Raw genomic sequence first — 20531 nt, forward strand, 5'->3', positions numbered from 1 at the left:
TATCTAGTTTACACAGAACAATTGAAAGTCTACAATGTTTCTGTTTTTGGGGTCCTGAAGTGCATGTAAATCCCTGCACTTCATGCCTGGATGCTCCTGAAGGCTTAGTGTCAGCCTGGGGTGTGGGGTAGGAAAGGAACATTGAAATAGGAAGGTTCTAAGCTCTCTGGATCTGTACCTGACCATATTGTAATTATCAGTTAAGAAATTCATAGCATAAGCTTTATCAATATACAAGAGAATATATGATAAGGCTTGAATATATGGTGTGTCTTTTTAATTAGGTGGTTGGTTGTTAATATTACAAAAAAAACACAAACCTTCAAAAAACCAAAAGTACACCCCCTCAGATAAAAAACTCCAAAAAATCAAAGTAAAACCAAACAACCGAACCCAAAACAAGCAATCCTACAGCCCTAATAATTAAATTTTTTTTGATCTTACAGGGAAAAAGTAATGAAAAATCTCTTGGGAGTCACCAAGTATTCATGGAATCCCTTTGCTGGTACAAGATATTGATGTCTGCTTCTGTACCTGTTGTTTCAGAGTTCGGGAAGATGACAGAGGCAAACCTGAGCTGTGAAGGAGCGGAGAACTACTTCAGTTGTCCATTAAACAATGCCATGGGTGAAGTTCCACAAGCTGATGCAAGCAACAAGTTGGAACCAAATGGGTGAGCCATAGCTGTCCTCCTGAGACTTCCAATGAAGTACAGGGAAAAACGGGGGGGCGCGCTCGCAGGTGCTGGGGGACGGTCCGGAGTAAACAACAGAATCTCAATGTGAGTATGGAAGCTTCTCCTTTATTAACAAAGAAAGCAGCGGTTATATAGACTATGTATATGTTAATCACGCGCCCCGATCGCACTTGTGATTGGTCCACAGGTTTACATACTCAGAGCCGTGACCGGCCCCACCCCCGGACACAGCTCTGCTTCCCGACGAAGCAGGCACCGCGGGGTTCTTTGTTTTGCACGGTTCAAGGGGAGTCCAAGGTCGCTAGCTCTGGGCTTAACCCTTGCTCAAAGCCTGGGTTGCTCAGACTGCTCAGTGGCACAATATCGTGCCCCTTCTCACTTAACCAAACCTCTACAATTCCCCCTTCTTGTTTGTGAGCAAGCCAGGCCTGATTTGCAAGTTTCATTAAAGCTTCCTGCAAACAAGAACACAAACATGGTAACACTAACAAGATAACTGCAATCACAAAAACTCTCGTAAGAACCATTTTTTCCAGTTCCACTTTTCTTAGGGATAACAAAAATGGGTGTATTCCAAGGACTAACTGAGGGTTTGATATGTCCTGCTTTTAACTGTTCCTCTACCAGTCCCTTAGTAATCTGCAGTCGCTCTTCAGTCATAGGCCACCTCAAAGCAGTTGTAACATTAGGTTGGTCAATTTAAATACTGTGTCTCCCTGTTGGATATACACACAATCTTTACACCCAAACGTTAATGCATACAAAGCAACAAGGCATTGTTGAATAAATCAGCAACAAGTTATTTACTGCAACTTAGGCCCTGTGACCAATTACACATGATTAAAATTACTTCCCACATTCACAGCCACAGTACTCTTCCACCATTTAACTTCTCAACCAAAACGTTACACATATAAAACATTTACTAACAGGCAAAAGTACTAAACCTGTATATTTGCTATTGCAAATAGACTTATGTAGCGTCTGATTTTACTCCATACCGTGTAACTGCAGCTTTTGTTTGTTAAAGAATTTTCCAATCACGTGGTTCCTATGCCGGGAATCGAACCCGGGCCGCCAGGGTGAAAACCGGGAATGCTAGCAGCTAGACCACTTTCGGAACGGCGCTTGTCAACCGCTTAGGCGCTGCACCTTTAAATCCTGTAATTCCCACAAAACCTGCTGTAAAATGCCGGTCGCGTCCGTCTCCGGGTTCCCACGGTCAGGTGGTGTAGATCTTGATTGACAGGGCGAGGGCAGAAGGGGCGGGAACTCTGGCGGCACAGAGGGGATGAGCCCCCCCCCTCTCCGCCGGCCAGCCGCGCAGGGTCTGGAGGAGCTGACCACCCCTCCCCCTCCTGTTTCCGCTCCCTTTGCCACGCGGCCCTAGGAGCGCCATGTGTTTCTTTGTTTGCAACCTCCTCCTCTAAATTCTTACTGCGCCATCTCTCCCGGGAGTTCGCCGCTTCTACCGCCGTACGGACCTCAGTGATAGATGGTTTTATTGTCGCTGACATGCCCTTAACTGCCAGTAACCTGAAGAAATGAGCCAGAACCCGAGTTTTTTCTGTTTTAGCGGGGGGGGGTGGGCTCCGGCAGCGCTGGCCGCATCTCAGCAGCCGCGCGGGCGACCTCTCTTTCTGCCCTCATAGTTTTTAAAGTCTCTATCACGTTTTGCCAGAGTCCACGCACCTCCTTAATTGCTTTTTCCTCGGGGTCCCTCTCAACAGTCTTTTCCCACATAATGTCTCCCACTTCTCTCCATTCCTCCACAGAAAATACAAGCGCTGTGTCTTTAAAATGTCCCCAGCGCTGGCCCAACTTTATCAGCTTAATTAGCTGTTTCTCCCCTGTTTCGCTCCCTCTCTTAGAGAGGATACTTGCGAGTAACGTGGCTGCAGCCTCTGTCTCCATGGATGCCCTTTTTCCAGTGTCTGCTCTGTCCTTTATTGGACCTGAACAGCACCTGAACTCTGGGAGCTGAGTGGCCAACTCTTCCAGTGTCTGCTCTGCCCCTTTTTGAACCTGAACAACACCTCTCCCAGCCGTCTTTTTCCCAATACCTCCTTTTCGCTGTTTACCGCAGTCTAGGAGAGAGCACGCCGAAGGGAACCATCCTCTGCTACCAGTTGAAGTACGGGGAAAAATGGGGGGGCGCGCTCGCAGGTGCTGGGGGATGGTCTGGAGTAAACTACACAATCTTAATGTGAGTATGGAAGCTTCTCCTTTATTAACAAAGAAAGCAGCGATTATATAGACTATGTATATGTTAATCACGTGCCCTGATCGCACTTGTGATTGGTCCATAGGTTTACATACTCAGAGCCGTGACCGGCCCCACCCGCCCCCCCGGACGCAGCTCTGCTTCCCGACGAAGCAGGCACCGCGGGGTTCTTTGTTTTGCACCGCTCAAGGGGAGTCCAAGGCCGCTAGCTCTGGGCTTAACCCTTGCTCAAAGCCTGGGTTGCTCAGACTGCTCAGTGGCACAAGATTGTGCCCCTTCTCACTTAACCAAACCTCTACATTCCAATACCAGCCAAAGAAGAAAGTCTTAGAAGTAGTGAAATAGCTTAGTATTTTTTTTCAGAATTCATACTTTTTCTTCAAAGTTTTGCTTTGTTCTTATCATTGACACACATAATTAACTTATACGCGTTCTGGAGACATATTCACAGAATCAGAATCACAGAATCAAAGAATGGTTAGGGTTGAAAGGGACCTCTGGAGATCATCTAGTCCAACCCCCTGACAAAGCAGATTCACCTAGAGCATGTTGCACAGGGTTGCATCCAGGTGGGTTTTGAATATCTCCAGGTAAAGAGGGAGGTGTGGGCAGGGCATTTAAGACTTCAGTGATTTAAGATCTTAGTCACTTGAAAAAAGGGAAGAGCAGCTAAATTCTCTCTTCTTTCTGTGTCCCAAGACTACAAAATGTTGAAATTTGAATTACTAGTTGTAAATATTGCACCCAGACATTTTAGGGGATAACAGATGAATGGAAGAAAAAAAAATTAAACAGGAATGAAATAGCAATACATATATCCTCTTCAGGGAAGACAGAAGCGAAGGTAAAAGTGCTAGGATCCCATGACATATTAAGCATTAATAAAACTCAAACACATAGCATGAATAAAACAGAAGGCAGTTTTAAATCTCTTTAGGGAAGGATAATAAGAAAGTATAGTTGTAGAAATATTCTATAAACTCCTATTTGTGACAGAAAACTGAAGTATTATGAGAAATATTAATAGCCCTGAGAGCCCTCCTTATTATGGTAGACTTTAGCTTCTAAAGATACATATTCCAGAAGAAATGCTACTAATAAAAATAGTGCTGAATGTGATAGCAGGCAAATTTAATCTCCAAATTTGCATAGATTCAAAGAAGAGGGTGTCACAAGGGAAGTGAATCTGGAGAAGTTGTGATTTAGTGCAGGCATTAGAAAAAGGATGAGGAACTGATTAAAGAAGAAACTTCTGTGTTTCTGGAGTGTGCTTGAAAAGGAAATAACCAAGAGACAGAAAGATTACAAACAGTGTTTCCCAGCAATCTGTTAAACTAGAGCTTTTTAAATATTTTAGTCAGTGAGCCAGTTGCATAAAATATGTGCGTGCTGATGAATATAGTTGGTGATATGTATTTTGAGATAATTGCCAAAACAGAAATATATTAAGACATAAAAAAGATGGGGTAAAAGCTCAGTAGCATAAAATTCAAGGTCATGTATTTGAAACCAATAATAAAAACCTCTAGTATGAGTTTATATCTTAGAACAGGCTATAGTTTGTGTGTATTACTTCATCACAGATTGAGTGCCTTTACATTGTACAGTTAAGTACTGAAACAAGATACACAATCTGGCTCAAGTATGGGAAGGAGGATATGACAATCTCTTTTATCTTTTTTATTCAGGCAAGAAAACTTCATTGCTACTTTCTTTTAAATACAGTGAAATATTCTTCATTTATCTCTTTTCCTCAGGCTGCTGGAAAACAGACAATTTTAGGGACATGTCGGTAAACCAATGTGCAATTCCTTTCTCCCTAGCTAATACTTCCCCATCATACTGATAGGATTCATACAGTCTTGGCATTTTGGTTTCCATTGATGCCTCTTTATATATGTAATATGCCATTTTTTTTTGTTTTCAGCTTCCTTCTATAACAATAAAAATGATGATGTGTGCTACCTATCTCATTATTTATTTTCTTAGCCTTCATTTTGGCCCAATGATTTTATATGTTTTGTAAGAACAGCAAATATAAGCACCTCTTGAGTGCCATATTGATTCTACTCCTGTACATGTAAGTAATTACATACACACACACACACACACACACAAGCAACTCCAATGTAATTTTTGTATTAGTGCACCCAGTGGAAATTTTTTATGGTGCAGTGTCAAGTAGTAGGAAGCCGACACTCCACATTGGTTTATCAGGGCCCAGTACCTTAAGGCTCTTGCCTTCATTGAGACAGCTATTAAAACAAAACAATAAGCAACAGTAATTAATGGAACAGGAACCAAAAGGGTTTTTTCTTCTTCACATCCTCCCATTTCCGAAGATGTTGAAGTGGGAAAAAAGCTAATGTGGAAAGGAGAGGTTGGTTATTTTCAAGCAGTATATGACTCTCACTACTCTCTATTTTTAATCTGAATAATTAATCTACTATTTTTTCCCCTGTTTTTCTGATCTATCTTTGTACCCCAGCCTGATTCCCACTGAAATATGAGGAATATAAGTATGAAAACAGGCATGTTATCATTTGGATTTGCAGGGAATAAACAAGATGAGGTCAGACTCTTCTCCTTGGTATCCAGTTAGTTACAAGAAAAGAGACAACGGACACAAACTTAAATACAGGAAATTCTGTTTAAACATAAGGAAAAAAAAAACAAACCAAACCCAACCTTTTTCACTGTGAGGGTGGTCAAACACTGGAGCAGGTTACCTAGGGAGGTTGTGGAGTCTCCATTCTATGAGATATTCAAAACCGAGCTGGACATGGCCCTGAGCAGCCTGCTGTAGCTGACCCTGTTCTGAGCAGGAGGGTTGGACTAGATGATGTCTGGAGGTACTTTCCAGCCTCAGCACTTCTGTGATTCTGTGATGCTGTGTTCAGGATCATTTTCCCTGAACGGGTGAAAACTGTCAAGCTCCGCTTCTGTATTTTATGCTTCTCTAATTATTTTTTCCTTCTTGTTACTTCTGCTAATGAAGCATAATAGTTGGCATGAGATTCTGAAAACAAACATAAATCATGTGGCAGGTGGTATTATATTTATAATTGTAGTTAAAGGGATAACTGACACAATGTAAATAATCTCTGTCTTATTAACTAGTTCCTAACAACATTCATCCAGAATCCTGACAAACTGTAAGACATAATTTGTTGCTTGGAAAGAAAAAAAAATTGCTATGTCATAAATAAGTCTGTGAGTTATAAATAACAAATATTTTCCTGGAATTAAACTCCTTTATAGCTGGGAAAAAGAAAAAAAAATGAAAAGAAATTACAATACTTAATAATTGTTCTAGTTTAATAAATGTTACAGCCCGAAATTGTATAAAATAAGTTTTTCAGTTGCTTTCTGAGATTCCACATAGAGCAATATTTTGACTGCATTTCATTTACAAGCACAGACAGTCCTGAAGTGTCTCATTTTGCATGTCAACTCAGTTGATTTTCCACCCACACTTCATTACTTCTGCCATATAATGTCACTTTTATGATTTTGCTTAAAGTAATAGCTATGGTCGGATAACAAGAGAAAATGGTGGTTTTCACCTCTGTTAATTATATTTTTTGCTTTGAAAAGAGACAGGAATATTTTACTATAATATTTAGTTCAATAACTTCTATAGAGCAATATGTATAAATTGCATGCAAGAGTCCAGATATAAATAGTAAATGCACAATATTTATTTTTATAGTTAACTTATTTTTTAAACCAAGGGAGATGTTCATTTTCAGACTACATTAGCCTCATTTATCTCCATGATGTCCTTAATGTTATAAGATGTTACAGCAACATTACAAGCTCCTGCAGGCCTGTATCAGCCTTTAGCTACTCAGGCGCATTATTAGATTGTCAACATAATTCAGACATCTCATACAAAAAGAGCCAAGCCACTGGCTCCAGTTCTTTGTAAATGTATTTGTCTGATTTAACAGCTTTAAATTTATCGAGTGTTCTTTTCTTTTCTTTTTGGGTACACGTACACTACTTGGAGAATCTTGTTTGAGACTGCTAAAAATATTAAGAAAGCTAGCACTTAGCACAAATTCTTGCTATTCTCACATACTGTGCTCTTCTGATAAATCACTGTATAACATCTGGATAAAGAAGAAAAGTCATAGAATATTTTTGAAAAAAAAATAATTAGAGAAGTATTTTTGAGGTGACTCTTCTTAACTGATATAACTCTGTATAGGACATTTTGATCTTTTGAGGAAAGATGTTCACTTTTCAAAGGATTTAATACAAAGTAAGTTTTTTGGAATGTGCTAGTTAATTTATGTTTAAAAAAGAGAAGACATTTGGAAAAAAGAAAATTCAGGACAAATCTGGTTGTGAATGAGTAACCAAAGAAAGTATGGATTCTTTTCAAAGTGTCTTCTCTGACATAACATACTTTTCAAATAAGTCACTTTGACAAAAAATAGTACAAACGTTCAGCTATTCTGTTAGTTTTTTTATCTATGCACTAAAGAATAAAAAGAATTAGTCACCAAAGCCCAAAGACAGAAAGAAGACTATCAGTAGAACCCCTTATATAAATGCATGAAGCTGAACCAGGCCATCTCTGAGGCAAAGCAATGTAGTTTCTCATTGGAATTCAGGGCATTTTCCCTTCTCAAACCTTCTCACTAAACCAAATCAGATAACGCTAAACACAGAAAGCATAGTAAGCCAGCAAAGTTTAGTTCATTCGGGGACACTGAACTAATTTTCAAATATATTATTCTTGTTATTTGCTGTACATCCATACACTCACATATACAACTGCATGGATCACACATAAGGTGCATGAAATACTGTTGCGATATTTTCTCTCCAAAAAAAAGTATTAGCTTTTTGTGGTCATTGTAACAGCTTTTGTAAGTAAGTTACTGAAAGTAAGTCTCTTCAGGATGGATGAACATTTGTGTATTTTCCCTAATATATGTGAACCTACTATATAAAAGAACTGTATACAAATTAGCTACATGTTATATATTAGGCAGAACTATATACAAATTAATCATATAAGAGAAGTACTTATTCACCTTCCAAACTTCATCCAATTCCAACTACTATAATGATGAACAGATTGATCATGGAACAGAACTGAGTAGGTACTTTAAATCCATCTAGCTTCAGCATCTGGAACTGAAGTCAGTGAGTTAATATATGAGCTAGTTTCACGAGAAGATAAATGTACCCAGAACCTTAAAAATATTGAGCGAGTGCTAAGTGTAACTGGATAAGGCAAAGCAAAATCCTGTTCCAAAACCTGAAATATTTTCTGGGCATTAGTAAAATTTTCTGCATTTTCATAATTTACTCATGCAACATAGGTGGAAAATGGATCATTAAAAAAGACCTTAAAAATTTAGTAAATAATAAGGCAAATGTTTTGACTAGGTTTCCACCCCTTGGGTGTTCTGTCCATGTACAGTGTTCTAAGCAGCTTTTAGTATGTTGGGTTATTTTGGAGGGAGGGTGGGAGTATGACAATAATCATTCAAAATCTCTGTAACTTCAAAATGTCTTTATTAGTGATTCTGCCATCTCAGCCCCTGCTGAGGGCACACCTACTCATATGCTCTTTGTCTACTTCTATCAAATGCTGACACTAAGCATGTTAGCATGTGTTAGGAGTATATGAATTTGCAAAGACTCTGATTTACTGAAGTTATTAAGCACATTATCATTCCTTAAAACTCAGAAACCTTTCACTTAAATGGAGAATGAAGTATGAAGGAAGGCAGGAAGAAGGGACAGAGGGAAGGAAGGAGAAGGGAAGGAAATAGATCACATGCAGAGGCATATTTTCAGTTTTGTAACCTCATATCCAAATCATTGTGCTGATTTGTAACGAGTTGTCAGCTAGCTGTTTATTTGCCTACTGTTTTACTGGTGACATTTACTACTAAATGAAGGAGTTGAACAAATTTTACTAATGGTTCAGTTTTTCCTAAAGTTGAGTGAAGAATTTACCAAGGGTAACATGCTTATGAAGTTCCAGTCTTTTTCATGATGGAACACCTGCAGGTGCGTGTAGACTTCCCTGTGTGTCCATTTTCACTTGTAATCCATGTCTTTGGTCAAGTTTTATTTTATTTTGCTTTTCTTACATTGATTTTCTTTTCAAAGCCAATAACAAGAAAACAATTTGTTAATGTTGTCCTTCTCAGGAGCCAAACATACCATTTGATCCAAACTGGTCCAGATAGTTTATGCTGTAGCATTTACGAAGCAGGAACTATTACTTTTACTTTGTATGAAACGTGAAAAATTACAGCACTTTGCTTAGTTTAAGTCTTTTTTTCTTTTTTTCCCCCACAAAACTTTTTCACAGTCATCGGTAGATTGTCATCCTACCTATTGCACAAAGAGAAACTAGGTTTTCTGTCTCTAGCTTTGGCATTTAATTTGAACAATTAAATCAATTACTAAGGTGATCTAGTAAATCTAGTGATCTAGACTTATTTGCAGCCATCTAAAACCAATGTGAACTTATTTTAAAAGAATATCAGTAAAAAGTTCTGGGAAGAGGGAAAATTGCAATTCCTAAACAAGGAGAAAAAACAGTGTCAGTTGCAATAAGCATCTTTTCAGGCTAATAGCAAGCTAACAGCTTGAACTTCTCAGTAGCAGGTGTTTGAGCAAGGAGTGACATTTATTTGGGAATATATGAGCCAAGGGAATGATGCTTATAGGAATAAGGCGCAAGAAAAACTTATTAGAAAGTGTGAGTTTATTAATACTGCAGATGAAGACAATAAAAATGTATAGATGTTAATTTGCCCTTGCTTTTCTATGTTATACAAAACGTTACAGATTCATAGGGAAGCCCTAACACAATGTCATTTCCTAATGGATGAACTCAACAAAACTAGTGATATGGAGATATGAACTAAACTTTGCTTTCCATAGAAAATTTAAAAAAACCCACATACCATTGAGTGGAAAAAGAACTGCCTACAAAACAATGTAAACTGCAGCTAACGCAAGTCACAATTCATCTTGTCCTAACCATTCTACTGGCTGACTTCTCTGCAACTGCAGAAGAAAATGCCTGCCAGGACTCCGTCCCTGGGTGCTTAGCAGATCTGAAGTGATGTAGTTTGCCAGAGGGGGCACATCCATCAAACAGGAAGGGGAAGCTCCCTTTCGCTGTGAAACTGCATTATGTAGTGCCAAAAACTTCAAACAGTAATTATTTTCATATCACCATTGCAATTTAGGTGAGTGTTTCGTCTTCCAGTCTGAATTCTTTCCCTTACAGATAGTGATGGGGGATGTACAGGAAGATCTGTAAGTAAACCAGAAAGAGGTGTAAACAACCTACTCTTTACTTAGTGTCATATTTTACAGCTTAGAATACGTAAGGCAGGCTAGAGAGGTATCAGCTGAAAATAATACAGAAAACCCCTCATATCAGTGATAGAAGTACATGATGAAAGTTTTTCTCTAGATAATACAAAAGGAGGTCCTGGCACTCTGCAAGATGTTGCCAATTGCACTGACTTTTAAAATATCTTTTATAAATAGAAGTTTGACCTTCACATTTTTGCAATAGTAATTAAGCTTTTTCCAAGAAAGGTGAGAGAAAGCCCAAATGCATGCAGAGGACATGATAGCTTTCTTAGAATGCTCAAAACTCTTTGAGACAGAAAGCATTTTGTTTTTAGCAGGGAGGGTGACTGCTCATTGCAGCAAACTAGGAGAGAAAGCAGAAAATTTTTGATGCCTTCGAGTCAGTTTTGTTCCTTTCTGAAAGAAGTGTTTTATCCAAATGTGTATTAGAAGATTAAATGACAACATAAATTGGTCACATAATAAAGCTTATGCTATGCAAGAGGCAAATTAAATTACCTAATGGTCTCTTCTGGTCTTAATATCTGAGTGCCTGTTAATGAATGACTCAGAAAGATTTAAAAGTTCAGAAAAGTAATTTATCAACTACAGACAGATAAATAAGAATAATGATCACTATCCTTTTGCTTATTCTAAAAGTGGATGACTGTTGTGCCTGATTTTCCTTGGTAGAAATTCTTCCCATGCTGCCCAATCTGACAACGTGCACTGTTGTTGTGCATGGGATCTTTGAAGTTAGAAAAGAAATACAAAAACATATCAACCTCAGACAGTCAGGGTCCATCCTTTCATACCTTCAAATAAAAGTTTATGCAGCCTTGATTTCAAAAGGAATGGCATTTAAAGATGGGAAGTAATTATCTTATAGATGAAGCTACAAGTGAGGCTCATAGAACTGGCTGGTGAGTTTCTCTTCTCCATTGAACTTCTGCACTGTTTTACATGGATAACTATTAATGACTCAGTGCATTCTAAAATAATCATCACTTTAGTTAATATACTTATTCCAGAATTTTTACTTATCAGGTTTTTCTTCTATACTTGAATATCATACTTTCGTAGACTGTTTTTTAAGAAATGTTATTTAGAATCATAGAGTCATAGAATAGTTTCAGTTGGAAGGGACCTTAAAGATCAACTAGTTCCAAACCCCTTGGGGGAAAGGGACACCTTTCCACTAGGCCACGTTGCTCAAAGCCCCATCCAACCTGGCCTTAAAAACTGCCAGGAAGGGGACATCCACAACTTCTCTGGGCAACCTGCTCCAGTGTCACACCACCCCCACAGGAAATAATTTCTTCCTAAGATCTAATCTAAATCTACCCTCTTTCAGTTTAAAACCATTCTCCCCCTCATCCTATCACTACATGTCCTTGTAAAAAGTCCCTCTCCCGCTTTCCTGTAGGCCCTCTTCAGGTACTGGAAGGCTGCTAGAAGGTTTCCCTGGAGCCTTCTCTTCTCCAGGCTGAACAGTCCCAACTCTCTCAGCCCGTCTTCATAGGAGAGGTTCTCCAGCCCTCTGATCATCTTTGTGGCCCTCCTCTGCACTCATTCCAACAGCTCCATGTCCTTCTTCTGTTGGGGACCCCAGAGCTGCACGCAGTACTCCAGGTGGGGTCTCACGAGGGTGGAGTAGAGGAGCAGAATCACTTCCCTTGACCTGCTGGCCATGCTGTTTTTGATGTAGCCTAGGATACAGCTGGCTTTCTTGGCTGCAGGTGCACATTGCTGGCTCATGTTGAGCTTCTCGTCAACCATCACCCCCAAGTCTTTCTCCTCAGGACTGTTCTCAATCCATTCTCCACCCAGACTGTATTTGTGCTTGGGATTGCCCCAACCCACATGCAGGACCTTGCACTTGGCTTTGTTGATCTTCATGCAGTTTGCACAGGCCCACCTCTCAAGCCTGTCAAGGTCCCTTCAGCGTGTCGACCGCACCACAAAGCTTGGTGTCATCGCCAAACTTGCTGAGGGTGCACTCAATCCCACTGTCCATGTCATTGACAAAGATGTAAAACAGCACCGGTCCCAATACTGACCCCTGAGGAACACCACTCATCACTAGTCTCCACTTGGACATTGAGCCGTTGACAGCAACTCTGAGTACAACCATCCAACCAGTTCTTAATCCACTGAGTGGTCTATCTGTCAAGTCCATGTCTCTCCAATTTAGAGACAAGGATGTCATGAGGGACAGTATCAAATGCTTTGATTTGTGTGTTTCTTCCACAGTACACTGTCATACCTACCATACGTTTTACATAAATGATAGTTGTTCATAAACCTTTACATAGAAAAGCTACATTTCAAAGTAGTTAATAGTAGCATTTATTATCAATAGCCAATAGAAATATGAATACCTATTACTTAAGGTGAGAACAGATTTAATTAGAGAACACAGGCAGCATGAATAACAGTCTTGGCAAGAGAGAGGGGTGAGATGGAATCCTAACTCCTTGGTCTCTTCAGATGGTGAAAAAAACTTGGTTCTGCTGTTGTTAAATTTCCCCTTTTGGGACTCTTCTGTAAATTGGAGGGGTTTGTAAATTTGAATTAATTCTATTCACATTTTTAGGAATTGGAATTAGGAATGCTTGTAAATGACACTATAATAGCTGAAAAAATTTAGCTGACTCAGCTAACATAAGATGCAAGTCTTTTTGCTGGCAAAAACTATTCAGTTGCTACAGATTATGGAGCTACAATTAAAAACAGTACCGTACTAGTAGCACAACATTCTAGTAATATGTCTGTTTTTACCAATTTCTATAAGTCTTTAATTTAATTTTTATTTATTTTATTATTTATTTTTTATTTTATTATGTCTTCATTCAAATTCATAAAATATATTTTAATATCTTCTTACTGCTACCATCTGCTTCGTCATCGACCAGAACACTAATTTTCAAAACAAGTTGGAAAAATAACCTATCTACTCATTTCTTGACTTCTCTACAGGGACTTAAGAAGATGTAGCTACTATAGTTGTAGTTGTGACTACAATTTATCTGTCTGTTTAGACTCTTACATCATTTGTTGAAGATTAATACTCTTTAATATATGTTCTGAAAAAAAAAATATATTCCATGGAAAAGAACTGTTCTATAATCAATGTCTAAGCCAAATCAGATGTATAAAGAAAAAAATAAAGAGTCAGATCCATTACATTAGAATTTACGCATCCTCTATTCTGGAGATCAAAATTGGCTCCAGAAGCTGCTAACCATTAAGAAATTTTTTTTTTGTAGGCAGTCAGTTCTTTTAATTGAGTTTGTATGCAGAATAGGGCAACTTGGTTGTTTATGTTAGGAATCTAAAGTTAAGTGATGTTAATGTCCAATATATTTCATATTATTTTTATGAAATTTCTGACCAGGAATCTGTAGAAACAAGTATACTTCAGTATAGTGTTGCTGCTAACATCAGGAGAGAATTCAGTTTTATTTTACCTTTTACTCTTAGAATAGAGTAATGTAGATTGGAAACCACCTCTGGAGATCATCTAGTCCAACTCATCACTCACAAAAGTAATGTAGCACAGGTTACTAGGGCTGTGCCCAGTCAACTTTTGAGTATGTCCAGGGGTGGAGACTCTACAGCCTATCTGCACCCTTGTTCTGATATTTGGCCATCTTCACAGTTAAAAAATAAAAATAAAAAACCCAAACTAATATATGATTTGAACTTCCCCTTCTGCAACGTGCTTAGTCCTTTTACTATGTATCTTTGAGTCTGGCTATGTCTTCTCTATAATTGCCCGTTAGATAGTGGTAGACAGATAGCAATAAGGTTCTGCCTTATCTTCAAGTAGAAAAAAACAACTTACTCAGCCTCTCCTTGTCCATTTTGTGCTCCTGTCCCTGCCCATCTCAATGGTTCTCCACTGGATTCTTGTATGTCAAAGTCTTTCTTTTACAATGGAGCTCAAAAAAGGACACAGTACTCTAGACAGAGTATCTCAAAAGTGCCAGATAGATGGGGAGAGTCACTGGCTGCTCTTGCTAACAACCTGGTGTGCAGTTGGCCTTCTTTACCGTAAGGGTGCACAGTCAGCTTGGATTCAACTTCTCAATGAAAACTGACAGGTGTTTTCCTGCAAATCTGCTTTCCAGCTAGTCAATGTCCAGCCTTTACTGTCACTTGGGTTTATTCTATTCTAGATGCAGGACATTGCATTTTCTTTTGTTGAACTCAAGGAAGTCAGCTCATTTCTCTAGCTTGGCGAGGCCCTTCTAAATAGCAGTCTTGACCTCCAGCACATTGACTGCTCCCCTTAGTTTTTAATTTGCAGAGAATGCATTCTGTCCAGTCATCTATATTTTTAATAAAGACACTGGAAGTGTTGGCCTTGGTACCAACCACTGAAGACTGTCCCTAGTAACTGGCTTCACAGTCAATTTTTTACATGCACTGTTCTTCTGTTCACCCACTAGTTCTCATTAAAAGCTATCAGGCTGTTAGATACAAGTTGTCCTGTTAAATCATGCTGGTTGTCCACAGTCACTCAAGTACTGGACTGTGGCTTGTCATATACCTTGTCATTCATATACTGGATTGTGGCTTCCCAGAGGATTTATTTCATAGTCTTTCCAGGGATGGGGTTGAATCTGACCAGCCTGCAGTTCCCTGGATCCTCTTTTTTGCCTTTCTTGAAGACAGGTATGAGATTTACAAGCAGTCATCAGAAACCTCCTCTGATAGCCATGACCTTTCAAAGTTAATTGAGTGTGGCCTTACAATGACATTGATCAGCTTCGTCAACACCCTCAGATATATCCCATCTGGTCCCATGCACTTTTTAATGTGAAATTTCCTCAAATGATTGCTAACTTCGTCTTCCTCTACTGCGATGAAATGTTTTGCTCTCACAGATTCTACCATTGGTCCCAGGGACTTGAGGCCAGAACTTACCAGTAAAAATGGAGGAAAAACCCTACATTGAATATATCAGGCTTTTCAAAAATTTTGTCACTGGGTACCTGACCCTAATAAGCAGTGGGACTACATTTCCCTTATCTTTCCCTTTGCTTGCAATGTGTTATAGAAACCTTAATTGTCCTTCACATCCTGTGTGAGTTGCAACTCTGACATTTGTCTTTCCTCACTCCATCCCTACATGCTCAGGCAATGTCTCTGTATTCCCTGGTAACTCAACCCTCCTTCTACATACTTCCTTTTTGTATTTGAGCTCAGTCAGGAGCTTCTTGTTCATCAATGCTGGCTTTCTGCCATGACAGTAACTCTCTGCAAGTTGAAACAGACTGTTCTCTTGCTTTAGGAGGTCATTTTGAATATCAAATAGTTCTCCTGGGCCTCTTTGCCCTTCAGGGCAGTCTCCTACAGGATTCTGCCAAGCAGATCCTTAACAAACCAGTATCTGTTCTTCTGAAGTCCAGGGCTGTAATTTTACTATTTGTTTTGCTCGCTTCTCTCAGGGTTTTAAACTTCACAGTCTAGAGGTTTCTGCTGCCAAGGCTGCGCTCAGCCTTCACAGCTCTGATTGGTTCTTCCTAATTCTTAAATAGCCAACAGGGGATAGTTGGTTTGTTGATCCCCTGTGTCATCATCACACTCCAAAAGTTTGAATCACGCCACCACGTTGCCCTTCCGAAAATTAGCAGTATGGTTAAAGTCCCCATCAGCACCACTGCCTGTAATCATGAGGCTTCCTCAGGTTGTAACAAGGTTTATCTACTTCCACTTCTTGATCAGTCAGTCCATAACACCTACCATGATGTCAACAGTTTTCATCTGCTTGTTGATCCTTAGCCATAAGCTCTCAGTTGACTCTTCACTTGTCTGCACACATTCAAGCCACTCTTCTGCTTAGAGTATAACCCCTCCATCCCATCTTACCTATCGTTCCTAAAGAGCCTGAATCCAGCCATGGAAATCTCCATTCATGCTATTCCACCATCTCTTTTTAATCTCAAAAAGATCATAGCTCTGCAACTGTGCACAGGCTTCTACTTTCTTCTTGATGTTTCCCAGCTGCATGAGTTTGCATACAGAAACTTGTGATGGTCCCTTAGTCATGAAGCTTTTACAGCAGGAGTAGCATAACCTTCTGCATTATGCTGAGCCCTGGGGATTACTGTCTTTTGTCTCCATGTCTCTTTGGGCTACTGTTACCATCCTCAGATGAACCTGGTTTAAAGCCCTCCTCACTAGGTTAGCAAGCCTGTTGGCAAAAAAGTTTTGCCCTACTTTGCATCTTCCCCATGCCTCTTTCTCCCCAGAAGTCTGTATTTTTCAGAAATTATCTCAAGCTCTTAAAATATTAAGTACTGCTTCAGCACCAACCATGCAGCCAGGGTTTTCCTGCAGGACCCTGTTACCTAAGCTTTTCCCTTTTACCAGCAAGATTAAGAACACCGTCTGCATTCCCATGCTCTTCATCCTCACCCCAGGGGCCTTGGTGTCATTCATGATACACTAAAAGTGTCCCCAATATTATAATTTGTCTCCATATGGATGAGAAACAAGGAATAATATCTTGCAGACTGCATGAGCCTCAGCAATTTCTCTGCAATGTTCCATACCTGAGCCGCTAGCAAGCAACAAATAGGCCAAGACAAAAAATCATTTGTGTTTCCATCCCCTGCAGACGTTAGTCTCCAACCACCAGCAGCCACTGCTTACACTTGGGGCCAACTAATTACACAAAAATGCTATTGCTATGTATAGATATAGGTATGCACTGTTTTTAACTATAGTGACATTCTTGGCAGAGAGAATAGGAAATCAGGAGTCATGGCCCATTGTTTAAAACTTAGAGTTTTCAGTTTTCAGAGCTGCTCTGTTTTACTTAAGTGTCCATTCCTGTACATTTCTAAAGAGAGAAAACACTCAGGAAGTGGTATTGAGCTGTGGGAACTCCCCCTTCTTGTTTGAGTTAATTGATTGCTATTGGACAACTGCTAGTGCTTCTAGCTCCTCTTAGTGACCTGAATTGATTGCTACATCTCCTAGTAGGTAGGCACAATATGTTTCCACTTCACAGAAAACACTCCAATAACTTGACTCTTTTATTGGAAGTCCCTGCAGAAAGGCTATGGAAGAGACTCAGAGGAAGAATCATCCTCTCATCCTGCCTGAAACAATCCTTCAGGTCAGGGAAGTAGATTGGAATCAGCATGGGGACTTTTTCATGCTCAGGCATATGCTGCACCTGTTCAGTGAAGGGAATAACTTTTCTGTACTACTTTAATTCTTTCAATAGGGACTTAAATATTGTTGAAGGCAGAATATTGCAATATTGTCCAGTAAAGATGTCCCAACTGGGAAAAATGTTCCTTATTGTACTATTGACCTATTCCTTCTTGCATTTGTTCAGAAGATTTCTGGTATGGCTTCAGCCAGATAAAAATTATTTTCTAATTCAGCACTAGTTAAAATGCTGGGAAAAGCTTTAATCCTGTCTATATCTGTTTCCGTTCTCATTCTTGAACATCCATACATAGTTCTTGATTTCCACTAATTCCTGAACTCATCCAAAGAAATGAAATTAAATTAATGTCATGCTAGGACCAAGGGGATCCCTTCTCTCTCTCCCCGACCGCCCCCCCCTCTCCCCCCCCGCCTTGTTCACGCGCTCTCTCACATTATAGTAGAATGTAGCATTCATATGGCAAAGAGACTCCAGAGAAGTTCATAACATCAGCAAGAAAGCTAATATTTAGATTTTTTCTGACTTTTAGTATTTTCTAATCTTTAGAATTGTCAGAATAAAAAAAAGGAAAAAGTTCAGTCATTTCAGCCTTTTGTCACCTACTCAAAAAAACAAATTTAGGAAAGACAGAAAGCCTTTTAAAATGTGGGAAAGATGTTGAGTCACGTCATAAGACCTAAAAGAAGAAATGCTAAGCTAAAACAATAGTAATTTCTCATTTTAGAAAAAGAATCTAACTAACTGAGGCAATTCTGGAAAGTAGGTTGATTAATCTAGATAGAAAACTTTTTGGGAAAAAAAATCACGACATTTTTAAGATTTTTTTTCAGTGCTCTTGAAAATTTTATTTTAGTAGATATAGAGAGATATATATGTGAAAGGTTTGCTACTCAGAGATGTGGAAATTGAGGTGCTTGGACAAAGGAGTATTATGTAAAAAGTCTATTTAAACAATGCTGAACAGCAAATAAAAGACCAGATATGTAACTTCTGCAAATCAAAATATCTCTGTTTTATCCATGGAATTTTGCTACTGCATCTAAGGTAAGGATCTGAAATATCACTTGCTAGAAACAAACAAGCAAACAAACAAACAAACCCTTCTATTTTACTTAGAAATTAAAATACTTGAGTGAAAGCATTGTTCTAACACTAAAATCAAGCAGTGAGGCAAATCCTGCAATGATCTGACTGCATTTCACTTCTTACTAAGACCAGGGAGCACTGGACATCTTTTATGTAGGTTTTCCTATCAATGAAGCTTGTTCATCTTTTCTCAGAGGTGTTTTGGAAAACAATCCCAACATATGTCCATAAAAAATGAATTCTTGTTTATTGTTTTATGAACAATTTTTATTGCCTAACTTTGGCATTCTGGTAATGGTAATCATAAGTTACTTCTTGTTGTTCTAGAAAATGAAGATTATGGATTTGTATTTACTTCTTATAAATAAAAAAAAACAAAGGGCATGGCTGTTGTGAACAGGTAAATGGATAGCAAATGGAACCCTATCATCTTGTAAATGCTATAGTTATTTACCTATACACCTATATATTCCCTGTAACTGTTCTGAAAAAGGGAAAATAGGAATAGAATAACATCCTTAGTATTTGTTCAAACAGACAAGAAGAGTGAGAATCAAGGAAGCAATAATCCAAATACGGAATTAAAGCATTAACAAATTCATGTCAGGAAGTCCCAGGATTATTTCTCTGTGTCAAACCTCCTTCTGTGTTAGTGCTTTATTCATTACTAGTTTGAACTAGAAAAAGACAGCAAAAACATAAAATAAAAATATAGCTTTTGAAGATCTATAACAAAATGTGTGATGAAACTAAATGCACATGCAGAGTTTATCCTTGATGTTATATTTATAGATTCTCGGCTGTTGGTATCAGTGGGAGTTTTGCTGCAGATTGAGAGATGTAGGTGGCCCATTGTATTAGATTGATAGGAGGAGCAGCCAAACTGTTATTTAACTACAGGAGGTTTTGTTTGTTATCTGAGATGGAACAGCAACATGGAAGCTAAAAGTAGACAGGCATTAAGTCTACAAAATAAATAAATTAAACAAATAATATGTTCAACATTTTTCTGTCATTCTAAAAAATGTATAAAAACTAGTTTCCACTAGGAGGTTGTTTCTTGGTTTGTGGTTTTTGTTGTTGTTGTTGTTATCTCCCTCCCCTCCCCATCCCCTGCCCCAATCCCTGCTTTAATATCTATTTAAGAAAAAGTTTGACAGACTATTGAGAGGAATAAGGAAAGAACATCTTCCTTGTGTTCTCTACTTCTGGTAGCCAGCCTAGAGGAAGGTATAATTTATTCTTGTGAACAGAGTAAATTCCTTGTTATGATTTTGTAATAAATAAAGAGGTGTATATGCTAAAAGTTGCATCCACATGCTATAATGTTATAACCAGTTAGAGGCTGCAAATGTTTTCCAGAAAAATTTCCCTCAGTTAAGAGTTGAGAAATGTATCCAGATCAGATGCTGTATAATTTTAATCAAGGAAAGTATGCAGTCAGCGAGGTATCTACAATCTACAGCCATCAATTAGCAAGAAACAGTTCATAGTTGTCCTGTCCCTGGGTTGAGTTGAGAAACAAATTAATTGTTTACTTGCACAAAGCTCTCAGAAGACAGATACAAGTTGGCTTTTTTACTTTGGAGCTTACCCACGCTCTGTACTGTCAGACAGCCACACTTCATTTTCCCCATTCTCAGCTGAGTTTTACAAGGGGGAAGGATTAGTGGACTTGTCAGTAAGTGGTCCCTGACCTTTCCCTTTCCCTGGAATCCCAATTCCAGAGGAATTGGACCAAGCCAAGATATGAAAATACTCCTATTATTTCTTTCTCTGCCTGCCTCAGGACAGCACTCTATTTGTTTCTCAGAAAGTTCGAAGTATTCTAAAGAAGAGTTTCTCAAGAAAAAAGATAATTTGTAGATCCTGGGAACTGTCCCTATGGTGAAAAGTCTGCTGGTAGTAAAGATTGAACAGCATCCAAAATAAGTCAGCTGCTGAAAAATATGGATAGTTGCAGAGACAAGAAGAGGGCTTGACCAGGG

The sequence above is a fragment of the Nyctibius grandis genome, chromosome 3 (assembly GCF_013368605.1).
Source record: "Nyctibius grandis isolate bNycGra1 chromosome 3, bNycGra1.pri, whole genome shotgun sequence".
Taxonomy (NCBI): Eukaryota; Metazoa; Chordata; class Aves; order Nyctibiiformes; family Nyctibiidae; genus Nyctibius; species Nyctibius grandis.